Source organism: Pimephales promelas, chromosome 4 (assembly GCF_988280905.1).
Source record: "Pimephales promelas chromosome 4, fPimPro1.hap1.1, whole genome shotgun sequence".
NCBI lineage: Eukaryota > Metazoa > Chordata > Actinopteri > Cypriniformes > Leuciscidae > Pimephales > Pimephales promelas.
The window spans coordinates 31,356,789-31,369,900 of NC_142772.1; the positions used below are offsets into that span (position 1 = coordinate 31,356,789).

At 36.6% G+C, this 13,112-nt stretch overlaps 1 protein-coding gene across 5 annotated transcripts in view; it reads left to right on the plus strand.

The window, feature by feature from the left end:
- The window catches only part of dab2ipb (DAB2 interacting protein b), a 120,054-nt gene that overhangs the window by 59,900 nt on the left and 47,042 nt on the right, over nt 1-13,112 (plus strand). Inside the window, exon 1 of one of the 5 annotated variants that reach the window (XM_089130269.1) lies at nt 6,968-7,151. The exons of the other annotated variants lie outside the window; for them this stretch is intronic. The gene's annotated coding sequence lies outside the window, so the exon portion shown is untranslated. Of the gene's footprint in view, nt 1-6,967; nt 7,152-13,112 lie in introns of those variants that run through there. 5 annotated transcript variants of the gene reach the window in all.

Sequence of the window (13,112 nt, forward strand, 5' to 3'; positions counted from 1 at the left end):
TGACTGGAGATGAGTACTTAAAGTCATAGTCATGGCCCCAAATGTTAATGGACACAATAGAAAGGTAGTTGTTTTCTGATATTTTAAAGCTTTACTGGATGCGAGAAGTACTATATGAGCTGCTTTATGTGGCTGAAGAGTCTCAGCATGGATCTGTTTGCATTCTGTGTGCTAATTCGTATGGTATAACGTATATGTAAATGTGAGATTTTGCATTTCCTCCTTGCCCGTGCTGCATAATTTGCTGCACAGTGAACAATGACGTTTGAAAAGAGAGTGTGTGGTCTGGAAGTTTGTGGGTCTGTTTGGCAGACTGGTTATTGAGGTCACTTTTGACATGCCTCTCTTGTCAGTGAAAACCGACAGAGCTTTGCAGTCCAATCTGTCATCTGCCTCTTTCTCGGAGATGCTCCTTTATGCATCTTCTCATTCCCTTATCCCATAAATATCCTTCACTTTAAACAGACTGCAGCTGTGCCCTGCTCTTGAGCTTGAGCTCATTTCTATGCAAATTTTAGCTCTGAAAGTTTCACTGCACTTTATTTTACCGTAAATTTGATGCACTTACCACCAATATGTGCACAATTTGCAGAACAATAACAGTTTTGGTAGTCGTACCAGTAAAAAGATTGAAACGAGAAGTTCCAGGTTTAGCTGTGTGTTCCTCTTTTATTTTCTTATTTAAATCTTTAAAGTGGACAGTAACTGAGGTATTGTGAGATGGGAGTCTGCTATCAGTCTACATGTAAATCATAGTGAAGTCAGGCTTCCAGGCAGGGCAAAAATACATTGATTGAATGCTCACTGTCCAAAAAAAAAACAATTACATTATTTTTCCCCCCAAGAGAAACATCAATATTTCCAGGCGGCAACCAGAACGAAGAGTTTGGAGCCTCTTGCCCAGTGAATAGTTTGCTTTCATTTGGTGATTTTAAATCCAACGGATTCCACATAACTCTTCAAACAGATTCATAATGTGGCATTACAGTCATCCTGCATGATTGGGGATGATGTTGGGGAAGCAGGCTTCCATTGAGTTTTAAAGTAGTCACTATGGATTTTAGAATATGGTTAACCAGTTCCAACCAGGTTGACCTCAGCCCATGCAGCCATATGATCAACCAGATTAAACTAGCTCAACATCTAGCAGGATTTTCTAGCAGTGAGCATTATTTTTGTTGTTGTGGTTGCTTATTTTGAAGAAATTAATTAATGTATTTATTTACTGTATTGTTATATTTAACGCATTCTCATCCTTTAGCATCATATAGGTGACGGTATATGACAAAACGTTGAAATACTACGTACATGGCACCCGTTATCGTTAATATAACAAGCGCTGTGATGGGTAGGTTTAGGTGTGGGGTAGGGTAAGGTAGTCTCATATTCACACTAAAGGATTTATGACGCCTTGGGTTTGCGTGTTATATTAACGATAAAGGGTGCCATGTGCGTAGTATTTCGCCGTTTTGTCATATAGCGTAACCTATATGACGCTAGGATGACAACGGGCTGGTTGTATTGTACTTAGTTAGTTGGTTGGTAAGTTTGTTTGTTATTTTGTTTATTTTATTTTTAGTTCATTCATTTTTTTTATGGACCTCAGGCAGTCCAACAGCAGTTTGTACTTTTTCTGTGCTCAGTGTTGATGCGCTTGTTAATCTGGGCATTAGCTTGCAGTGTTTCCCCAGTTTAGCTTTAGCCATTAGCCCAGACCCCAAGGATTCCCATTCAGTCACAGCCCTCGTTTTATCTTATATCAGCAGCATTAACATCAGCCATTGCTCTAAAGCCACGGCCTGAGCTGCTCATCCATTCTTTACACAAATGAGATTATATGTGCGGATGCTGCTAATCCCAAAAGCATCTCATTTGATTGGATTAAGTGTAGTAATTGTCTGTGCTGTCAGCATTGCTTGGCTGGAGCTGTGCTTATACAGATAGGGGATGAGTACTCTAGACTTCTGTGGGGCCAAATGGATTTTTGTTGAATTTCTGTGTCCGATGCCCTGGCTGATGTGAGTGCAGCTTTTTTGATCTGTGCTTGAGTGTTTGTGAATGTATCTCTCTGTCTGTTGTGGATTATTACATTCATTTGGCTGAAAACGACCCTGTGTTACCAGACAGTCTGGTTGTGGCTTCCATTAGAAAGGCTCAAGAACTCATAATAGAAAACAACTCTGCCATTGAAAGCACTTCAATTATGGGATATATTATAGGACATTTATCATATGCAGTATCAATATATAATAGATTCACTAATTTCTCTGTTGCATTGTTGTTTATATATATATATATATATATCAAATATATTTATTATATATATATATATATATATATATATATATATATATATATATATCAAATATATGTATTATATATATGTATTATATATATATATATATATATATATATATATATGATATAAAGTAAACCCTATATGTTGATGAGTTTTTTTAAATTTTATAATTCACCATTTTTTAACAATCTTCTTTCTTTCTTTCTTTCTTTCTTTCTTTCTTTCTTTCTTTCTTTCTTTCTTTCTTTCTTTCTTTCTTTCTTTGTTTCTCTATGATGTTCACCCATAATTCATTAAAATGTTTAGTTTTGTACTGTTTGTCCTCTTGGCACAGATGACACTTAGAGACTTAGGAAACATGATACCAGCCACAAGTTGAACCATTTACCAATAAACCAGGCTGTTCGGTTCCGTTGGGTATACAAGAGGATTGTTCTTAGTGTGTAAATTGGATTTCAATTCATATTAAAAATAGAATTTTTGGGGAGTATCTAATGAGTGCTGATTATTTTTAAAGGGACCATTAATCTGCTGCAATTTTAGTCCACATTCAGACAGCTGCAGAATACAGTTGTCAGTCTTGTATTTGAGTCCTTAATACGGTAACTCTCAACCGCATTCTATAACTGAACTCGTAGGACTCACAATCGCGTTTTCTGAAAACCTGTGCTGTGTGAACAGAACCAGACTTATCTGTCACGTCATACAGTGCGAGAGAGACTCTCAAGGCTGCACAAATGTGTGTCCACTAGGGTTGTGCCAATGGACGATGATATCGTGATGCCACGCCCCCCACCCAGACACACAATAATCTTAGTCTCTACATTTTGCAGGGATTGTGCAGGAATTGAGAATATAACTAAAGCATACACATGATATTTTGAATACTTTAGTCTATGCTAGAGAAGTGACATGTTACACCGTTTCACACATACTCTGTGTCCGGTGCGAATGCGGTACAGGAGAGAAGCACACGCTATAGTGCTTTGACATATGCTGCGTTTACAGTACACAACTGATCCACTGCTGTACCACAAACACAGACTTCGCTATTGGTACTATTTCAGCAAATTTAAAAAAAAAAAAAAAGGTTTGTCATCAGTGCAATTCTCTTTGTACACATACACTCTTTAATAGACGTATTCACATCTAAACACAATTTAAACGTATTATTCAATGAATTATTTCTATAGATTATATGAAGTTGCTCAAGCAAGTGGACAAATATTTAACCATGTACTTATATTAAAATGGCAAAAATTTAAAATTAAAACATCTACATCTATATCTGCATGCCATGCCGTGTAGTACACAACCTTTTCTTGAATATTATGTTTGTAATATTGTTTTTTCATGATATGTTCACTTTCAAAGGAAAAACTAGATAACTTAACTACAAAACTGTATTTTGTTGGAGGAAATGATTGTGCATGGGGAATGACAGAGAGCATCACAAAAAGACATTTTTTTCTCCTTAAACACACGATTTTACAGAAACACAAAGTCTTCACATAGTCTTGTAATAGACGCAAATAGACTTTAATAAACTTCCTAGACTGACACCGATTTTTATTTGATGCTCTCAGATGACGCTCATATATTCTAATGACTTTACAGGGTCAGATCTAAATTAAAAGCATTCGAACATTTGTGTCAATTTTACCTCCTCTCGTTTTATTGTTCTCTTGCATATCCTCGTTTCACTCCCTCCTGACCAGGAAAGAGGTGATGTTGTCAAGGAAACTGTCATATCGGGGAAAAAATCTCAGCGTTGCTTTATTGCTCTGTAAATTTCAATTGGGTGAAAAAAGGAACTAATTCCTAAGGAAAGACTGAAGTATGAAGATTGAACTAGAGCCACTTTTAATCAAACTGTCAAGCTCAATGTGTATGTTTTGTGAGGAGTGATTTTAATAAGACCTCAAAGACGGCCGTTGAGTCTGCTTGGACAACAGAATCTGCCGTCTTTATTGAATGTGCAAGCAATAAACCTGCTTTAAAATATGGAATATGTTTTTGAAACTGTAATGTCTCCTGCTCTCGCTCAGGAATAATGCATTAAATGAATTTGAATTATTGTTATGTCCTGTAAGTTATGTTCTCTAATGTGCTCGAATGGCTTCAGTAAAGAGATCTTATAATTAATAATTATCAGAATAAACAATGATATATTGACTTTTTCAGGAGTGAGGCCATCCTTAAACATGTTATTGTTTGCCGTAACCCGACCGACTCTGTCAATTTAGGATCAACCCAATTATTTATTTATTTTTCCTTTTAGTCTGACCGACTTGATTTTTTTCTTACTCTTTACTCTTTCTTTACTCTAACAATTAATACAAATGCAATAAAGTAAGATAAATTATATTATAGCAAATATTGTGAATGTAAAATGTGTAAACTACGTTCTATAATGATCATGTTTACACCATTGGTTTACGCATGTCACACTATGGCCTGTGCGCTTGCTTCGTTTCATTCATTGTCAATGGTTCGTGCTCGGTGATGGCAGCGGCGCAACTACTTGTGGAATACGTCTGCATTTAGGCGTTCATTACTCGAAATTCTTAAAGGATTAGTTCACCCCAAAATGAAAATTCTCTCAGTAATTACTTTCGTTCATCTTCGGAACACAAATTAAGATATTTTTTTTATTAAATCTGAGAGCTGGATCAGTCCTCCATAGGCTTCTAAGGGATTGAAACTTGCCCGCGCAGAAAAGTTATTAAAGACATCGTTAAAATAGTCCCAGTGACTACAGTGGCTCAATCTTAAGTTTATCAAGCAAAGATAATTTTTTTTGCATGTGAAAAAAATATAATAAAAATAAAATAACAACTTTATTCAACTATTAATTTCCTTCTCTGTGGGCCGTGAGATTTCACGTAATGAAACTGCGCAAAGTATGTGTTGTACATCACACGTAGGCTCACTATTGGCTGACGCTGGTCATGTGTGTGATGCATGAAAGTGACACTCCTGACGAATGTCGTGTGACCGAAACGTTGTGTGTGAATAAACTTCATTTTAAATTGCAAGTAACGATAGTGTGCGGGAGTTCCTTATCTAATCAAATAAATGTTGCCTTGGTGAGGATAAGTCACTTTCAAAACATTTTAAATTATTATTCGTACCAATCCCAAAACATTGAATGTTAAAGGATTAGTTCACTTTTGAAAAAACTTTTGCTGATAATTTACTCACCCCCATGTGATCCAAGATGTCCATGTCTTTCTTTCCTCAGTCGAAAAGAAATTAAGGTTTTTGATAAACATTCCAGGATTTTTCTCCATATAATGGACTTCAATGGGAACCGGATGGTTCAAGGTCCAAAAGATAGTGTTAATAACAGTATCAGATGCAGCTTCAAATGTCTTTAAACGACACCAGACGATGAATAAGGGTCTTATCATGCAAAACGATCGGTTATTTCAAAACTTATTCCAAAAATGTAACTTTTCTAAGGACAAATGCTAGCCTTGCTATATTCTCTGAGGCGCGTTTGTAACGTCACGTAATACGTAATTACGTTCAAAAGGTCACGGGCGACGTAGCCGGAAGTACAGAATCAAAATCGTCCGACATCGTTGTTTTTCCTTTTAATTCCTTTTTTTGTAAACGGTGTTTGAGCTAGTTTGCACGTTAAACCTATAACACCTATAACGTTCAACTTGTAAACACTGACTCTGTACTTTCGGCTACGTCGCCCGTGACCTTTTGAACGTAATTACGTATTACGTGACGTTGCAAACCCGCCTCACAGAATAGAGCAAGGCTAGCATTTGTCCTTAGAAAAGTTAAATTTTTGGAATAAGTTTTGAAATAACCGATCGTTTCGCATGATAAGACCCTTATTCATCGTCTGATATCGTTTAAAGACATTTGAAGCTGCATCTGAAACAGTTATTAACTGTCTTTGGGACCTTGAACCATCCGGTTCCCATTGAAGTCCATTATATGGAGAAAAATCCTGGAATGTTTTCATCAAAAACCTAAATTTCTTTTCGACTGAGGAAAGAAAGACATGGACATCTTGGATGACATGGGGGTGAGTAAATTATCAGCGAAAGTTTTTTCAAAAGTGAACTAATCCTTTAAGTGTGAGTATATAGTCTTCATTCTCCAGACTGTTAGCCAAGAGTTGGAAAACTTTTTTCTAGAGCAGATTTGTTAGACCTGCTGTGGACAGACTGTTTGCATGCTGATTTCTGAGCTTAAGTCTGGAAGAACGGTTGTCAAATCTAAGGAAATTTGCCGTTTCATTTAGTATCGGAGAAAATGTTGTTTTGGTTGATTATAGCCTATGCTGTGTACCCTGTCACAGCCATTTGTGAGTATTGATTTGAGATGAAAGGGATTGATCTGACTAACAAAGACAAGCATATGAGATTCGTATTTTTGTGCATGTCTAATTTTGTCTGTGGGAGAGAACGAAACCATATATATATACGAGCACACACACATTCAAACTCTGACAGAGAGATACAGTACAGAGAGCAGAGGAAGTAGGACAGTGGAAAAATATGTAAGGGAAGGGAGGATGAGACAAGGAGAGCACAAGAGGGCAGTAGAGAGAGAGAGAAAAAGTGTGGGGTGAAAGAAAGAGCTGAAAGAGAGAGAGAGAGATTTTTCTCCGCTCCGCCTTCCCCAGAAAACAAACGGCTGCGGTTGGGTGGCTCAGTGTTGACTGAGTGAGAGAGAGAAGCAGGGAGAGGGAAGCGCTCCGTGCTGGAAAAGAGAAAAATGAAGCTGTGAGAACTACTCAACAGATCCCTTCACCTTCAGGGTTATTTCCTGTCCTCCCTTGTTCTCTCCGGTGTGTGACTGCTGCGCTGATTTTACATGATGACTGGTGAGTGATCAGTCTGATCCTGAGTCTTTGGCTCGGACTGTTTTCATGTTGTTCTCACAAATATAATGTGATAGAAGTCTCTCATACACATGTGATCTGGGACCTTGTAATGTATTTGTTTCTAACAGTGTCTGTGATGATGGGGGATGTTGGTCTCATTAGATGTTCTGGGTCACTGGACTCATGTGGTTAAATTCTGATGCCATTTTAATGTGGAGTCACTGTGGCCAGCAGCAACACATCTGCATTGGGATTTTAAATAGCTGCATCTGATTAAATTAAGCTTCAATTTAAAGTACATTTATGTGATGGAGGGTGTGTTGATCTTGTTGTAATTAAAATGATTTGTTGAGGATGACTCCTGTTCATCGCTTGCCGCCTGTCACTTGTGGGTTTCTCTCTCTCTCTCTCTTTTTTTTTTTAACCTGAGGTTAGGAACTTCTCTCAACCTGTCAGCTTGTGTATGTGTGAGTCTGCAATTATATTTCAGCTGCTCTCATTTATAACACTGAGAAACATATTACACCTATTCATCCCCCTCCCTAGATGTACAGATTTAAAGATTGATTAAAGATTAATTAACTTCTGCATATCATGCAAGTGAATATTTTCTGTAGAAAGTGATGTGGAGCTCCTTCTACCTAGTCTGACCCTAAAAGTGACTGTCATTGGTGGAGCCTACTAGGGATGCACAATATATATATATATATATATATATATATATATATATATCAGTGTCCAAATCAGGTACCAAATCGGTATCGGCCGATATATGTCAGTTTTTAATGTTATTGTTATCGGCCCAATAAGAAAAGGTATATTAATTAAAGTCGATAAATAATGGATTATTTCCATCTGAGACGCTTCAGATGTGCACTGTTCACCATGATGGTTTTTAATTGCTTGAAATATGATTGGAATCACTTCAAAAAAGGTAAATCCAGTCTGTCATATGGGCTGTATAAAATTATATTGAGAACATCATTATAATTGTGTGCTTGGGACATGGATTTAATGGTGAGACTTTTGTTTTTGTAACCAGGCTCTCAATAATTATCTGAAAATTTGGATTTAAATTTATCGGACAATATTTCGGTTATCGGCATTCAAATATAAAGAATTATTGGTTATCGGTATCTGCCATTTTTTTTTTAAATCGGTGCATCCCTAGAGTCTACAGTAGCTGACTGTCCTACGGTCATGGAAAACAGGGAAATATCAGGGAATTTAGAATTCCTCATTCAACTCAAGCCCTTTATGTGTTGAATTTATCCAGCTTATGGCAACATGCATTGCACACAGATGGAGTAGTGACTTCCTGTAGTATAGGAGAGAATGTGTAATGGAAGATGCATTTATTTATTTTACAAACACCTCTAAACTGAGTAGAGGGAAAATAATAGATGGTGTGAAAAAGAGGGAGGATTGAGAGGAGAGTTTCTCCTCGGTACCAGCTGTTGGTCGACAACTCGTCAGCTGTGTTGGAATGGAAAATAAAGACAGATAACGTTTGATTGGAGGATATAAAAAGACAATAAAAAGACAGTCTAGTGCGCAAAAAATGTTTTCTAAACTTGCAATACATTCTGCAAATTGAGGCCATCTCTCTTTCCCCCCTGACTTGTTTTCTCTCAGTCGCTCTCTAATTGCACTGTCATGACCAATCTCTCTGGTCTATTGATTTGTTGTGCGCCGCTGAGGCGCGTCTACTCTCCTGGTCTCCTGATCACGAGGAGGGTGGTATAGGGCATCATCTCCTCAGGAGAGGGTCACCTCAGAATGCTCAACCTGACCAGAGTGTCTGAGAGGGGAATGTTTCCGAGTGTTGGATCAGTACAAGAATATAAACTTCACATGGGCAGAAATGGAATACTACCATATTTGTTGTGTTATGCATCAAGATAAATATGGAGTACTCTTATCGAGAAAATTTAGAACTGTTATTCCTGTCCTACAAGGCAGGAATGAATGCGGCCAGGAACGATAAACAAGTTGAGGGAAAGAAAGAAGATGAAATATGACCCCAGTTTAAAATATATATATATATATATATATATAAATTCTTATTTATTTTGTCCTGTAAGAAAAGCTCCAGCAGGCATTTTGTCCTGAAATGACTGCTAGTTAAAATAATGAATGGTCGTCTTATCAGTAGTCCAGCTGGAGTCTGAGGTGAGTCAGATCCCCACATATGATGGCAGCAACAGCTCTTACCAGAAAACTACTCTTATTTCAATGCATTTATCTGCAGCTTTTCCTAGGTACAGTCCTGACAGTAACTGGCAGATTGTCACAGTCCCTTCACATTGTGTCATGTCCCTTTAAGTGGCGACATGAATAAAATATGTTTGTACTGTGAGTGTAGAGCTTTTCTCTACATCTGTGCTGCTTCTCCAATGGTTTTTCTGAGAACCAGATATTACAATGGGCATCAAGCGGGGACCCAAGATGTTTAAAGTCCCCGTGAAATCAAAATTGAACCTATTTACTTTGTTAGCGCATATTACTAGTCTTGTGGTGAACAATTAATCCGTGCAAGTGAATATATATTAAAAAAATGTTTTACCTTAGTAATCTTTAATCAAAATCTGAAAAGTTACTTCCGGTCTGGAACGGTTTCTTTTTCTGATGACGTAGGCTTCACAGTTTGGGTGGGGAAACGCTTAACCACTCCCCTCAAACCGTTAGTTTGCTATGAGAGAGAGATGGAGAGGAGGAGCGCTAGAGTAAAATCCTGCCCTCTGTTCAATATTCCGTTTCACTTGGAAATACGTCACTGCACTGGAGAAAAATCGTTTGCAACTTCCGGTTCACGGGGACTTTAAAGATGAAGATGTTTATCACTCCGGTACTGAAACATACAGTAAAAAGAAACATAACATTTAACAATATTACCATTAATTGATTGGCACATCAATATTCAAAATGATTTACCGTAAACAGACCGAATAGAAAATAGTCGTAGTCTTTATTATTTATTATAAAGTATTATAAAAGTATGGTCACATACAATAATTATGTTATGCCTTTAGAAAGTATAATATATGAAAACATGACAAACAACCAATTTCAGATGTAACAAGGAATCTGCAAATTCTATAAAGCATTTTAACTTTGGTGAGTTACAATTATTTATGAAAAGATGTAATGCATTATAATGAACATTACCTTTATAATAAATTATACAGATAGGCTTTGAAGTGCTACCCAAATAATTTCCTTAATATCTTTTGACTTCATTGGTATAAAGTTATATATATATATATATATATACACACACACACATATTACAACTTTCTCACAAAATTTCCTATTGTAAACTCTTAGAAATACATTTTTAGTTTTTTTTTTTTTTACCTCCTGCTGAGGCAATTTCAGGCTTCCATCGTCAACAGCCAGTAATTCAAAGCACAAATCAAATTGTGGTTGGCACAAGCCTTGTTGCTGCAAGCTAACTTTTATTCAGTATAGTCTGTCTTGTATTTTATTTATTTTTTTATCTTCCATTCTTTCTTCATGTTTTTGAAGGGGGTGAGGGTCACAATCTGTCTATCCTGGCATATGTGTAATTTGGCTAGTGTCTACAAATTGGCAGATTAATAGTTTGTGCCAAAAGAGCAACAACAACAACATGTATGGGAGGCGTTTCCTTCATCTTTTTAAATGTCTATATGCTTATTTATTTGACTACCCTAAATATGCACAATTATATGGTTCATTGCACATTATTATATACATTTAGCATCATTGTTTTTCCCTGCTGTCTGTGAACAGACCTTTTTTGACCCGTCAGTTGAGATCCACTACAGTGCTGTCACAGGAACTCATGCCACAAACGACCAGCTTCCAATGGAATATTCACTAGTTTATCAATAAACTAATCTCTCGCACCTCTGGGAATGGATGTCGTTGCATGTATTGTCCTGTGTATGGGCATGTGTGTATACGTTTTGTTTTCTCATGTTATCTTCTCTTATGGTCTAGAGTGTGGGTAAGCAGCTTTGCCTGGCAGGTAGATAGAGGGATGGATAGATGGATGGATGGATGGATGGATGGATGGATGGAAAGGGGAGGAGGAGTGAGGGATGAGAAATGAATAGATGGACGGACGGCATAGTTAGTGGCCTGGCTTGGGCAGCGTGGCCGACTACGGTTATGTAACTTTTAAATCGCACTTATGAAAGAGAGAGAGAGAGAGGAGACAAATACAGAGAAATGTAGCATGCTGTACAACTGGACCGGTAAGTCTTATTATTTTTTAGTTTCTCAGTTTAATGTGTTTAATTGACATGGCAAAAAGCGAAATAATTTGTTACTAAGCAATAACTTAGCTGCATAGAGGAAAAATGAGTTACTTAATGGAGTGAAATGACACTGGCCACAAATGTACAGCTATTTGCACTCTAAAGCTCATTCGCACCAAAAACATAACTATAACGATAACTATGTGCTGCAATTTTGTCATTTGCCGCTTTAAATGCTTGAGCGTTTTGTAGCAGGATGGATTCTGACTGGCTGTCAATGTTTTTATAATACAGCATTTCACACGATATAATTTTAGTTGTGGTGTGGAGTCAATACTGTGATACTGCAAATAGCATCACATTTACACTGCAAAGGCGTGGTAAAAACAAAAGGTACATTGTCCACTTTCAATAATGTAAAATAGTGTAGTGATTCAGAATAGTGCAGCATCCCTTTGGTCAATGCTGTAAATTCTGTATGGTGTAATGTTTCACCCTTACGCAAAATTCCCGATTACCTGGATTCCTATTGAAATTTCTGGATTTCATCGAGCAACAGTAAGATGTGACCACATCTTCATTGCAAAACATTTGTTTATTTTTTTATTATACCTTTATTTAACCAGGGAAGAATATGATATCTCATTTACAGTACAAGTGAGCCCTGGCCAAGGTAATAGTAATAATAATAATAATACTAATTTATTATATTGCGCTTTTCTTGGCACAAAGGTAGCAGCACACAATTTGCATAACAATAAACAAAGTAAGATTAAATACATAAAAGAACAATCACACCACACATATACACGAACACACTCACACACACAACCACACACACACACTCACACACAACAAATAAAACAAAATTGAAAGTTAAGAACAGGTGCAGACAGTTTGGAATGTTGGATTAAGATATAACTTCAAACTCATTGATTGTAATAAAATACAGTAAGTTTTAATGATCTTTGAATCTCATTCCAAAAATATAAATTAAATGCAATTAAAAATAAAAAATGTAACTAAATGCATTATAAATAAAAGCATTTTTTTCTAAACTCTGTCATCATTAAGGGAACATTTAAAAGAATATATACTTAAATGCAGATTATACCCTTGAAAGTTAATAGACTAATCATATACCGAGGAAGCTGACCAACTATGGCCTTGTTGTATGACCAACTATACCTTCTGAAGGCCAACCAAGATGATCTTTTTAAAGGACATCGAGGACTCTATGCTTCTCTCTCTCTCTCTCTCTCTCTCTCTCTCATATTTGTGTTTTCATGGCATGAAAGATCTTGCCTGGAATGTTTCCTTTCCAAGGTTGCATGTTTGTGCATGTTCTTTGTTTTCATCTATTGAAAAAGTATATTTCAAGTGTTTTAGAAAAGAAACAAATTACAAAAGTGCAAGAATAACCTTTTTTGATTTAACATGAATTTGACACTGCATGCAAACATGTCTATTAAATGCTTTCATTTAAACATATACTCCAACAGTCATGCTGTATTAATTTAACTTAGCATTAACATGCAAATGTAAAAAGGAGACAGCTATAATCAGATAAGTGATTCTTTATGTAGTTATTTTAGATGTAAATGAGACACTAAGAGGATTTTCATGTTGCTGTAGTTGAATGATGAACAGTGTCATACATTTATGTCCCATAATCTATTTTAGCTTGGCAAATCATTGAGTGTGTGTGTGTGTGTGT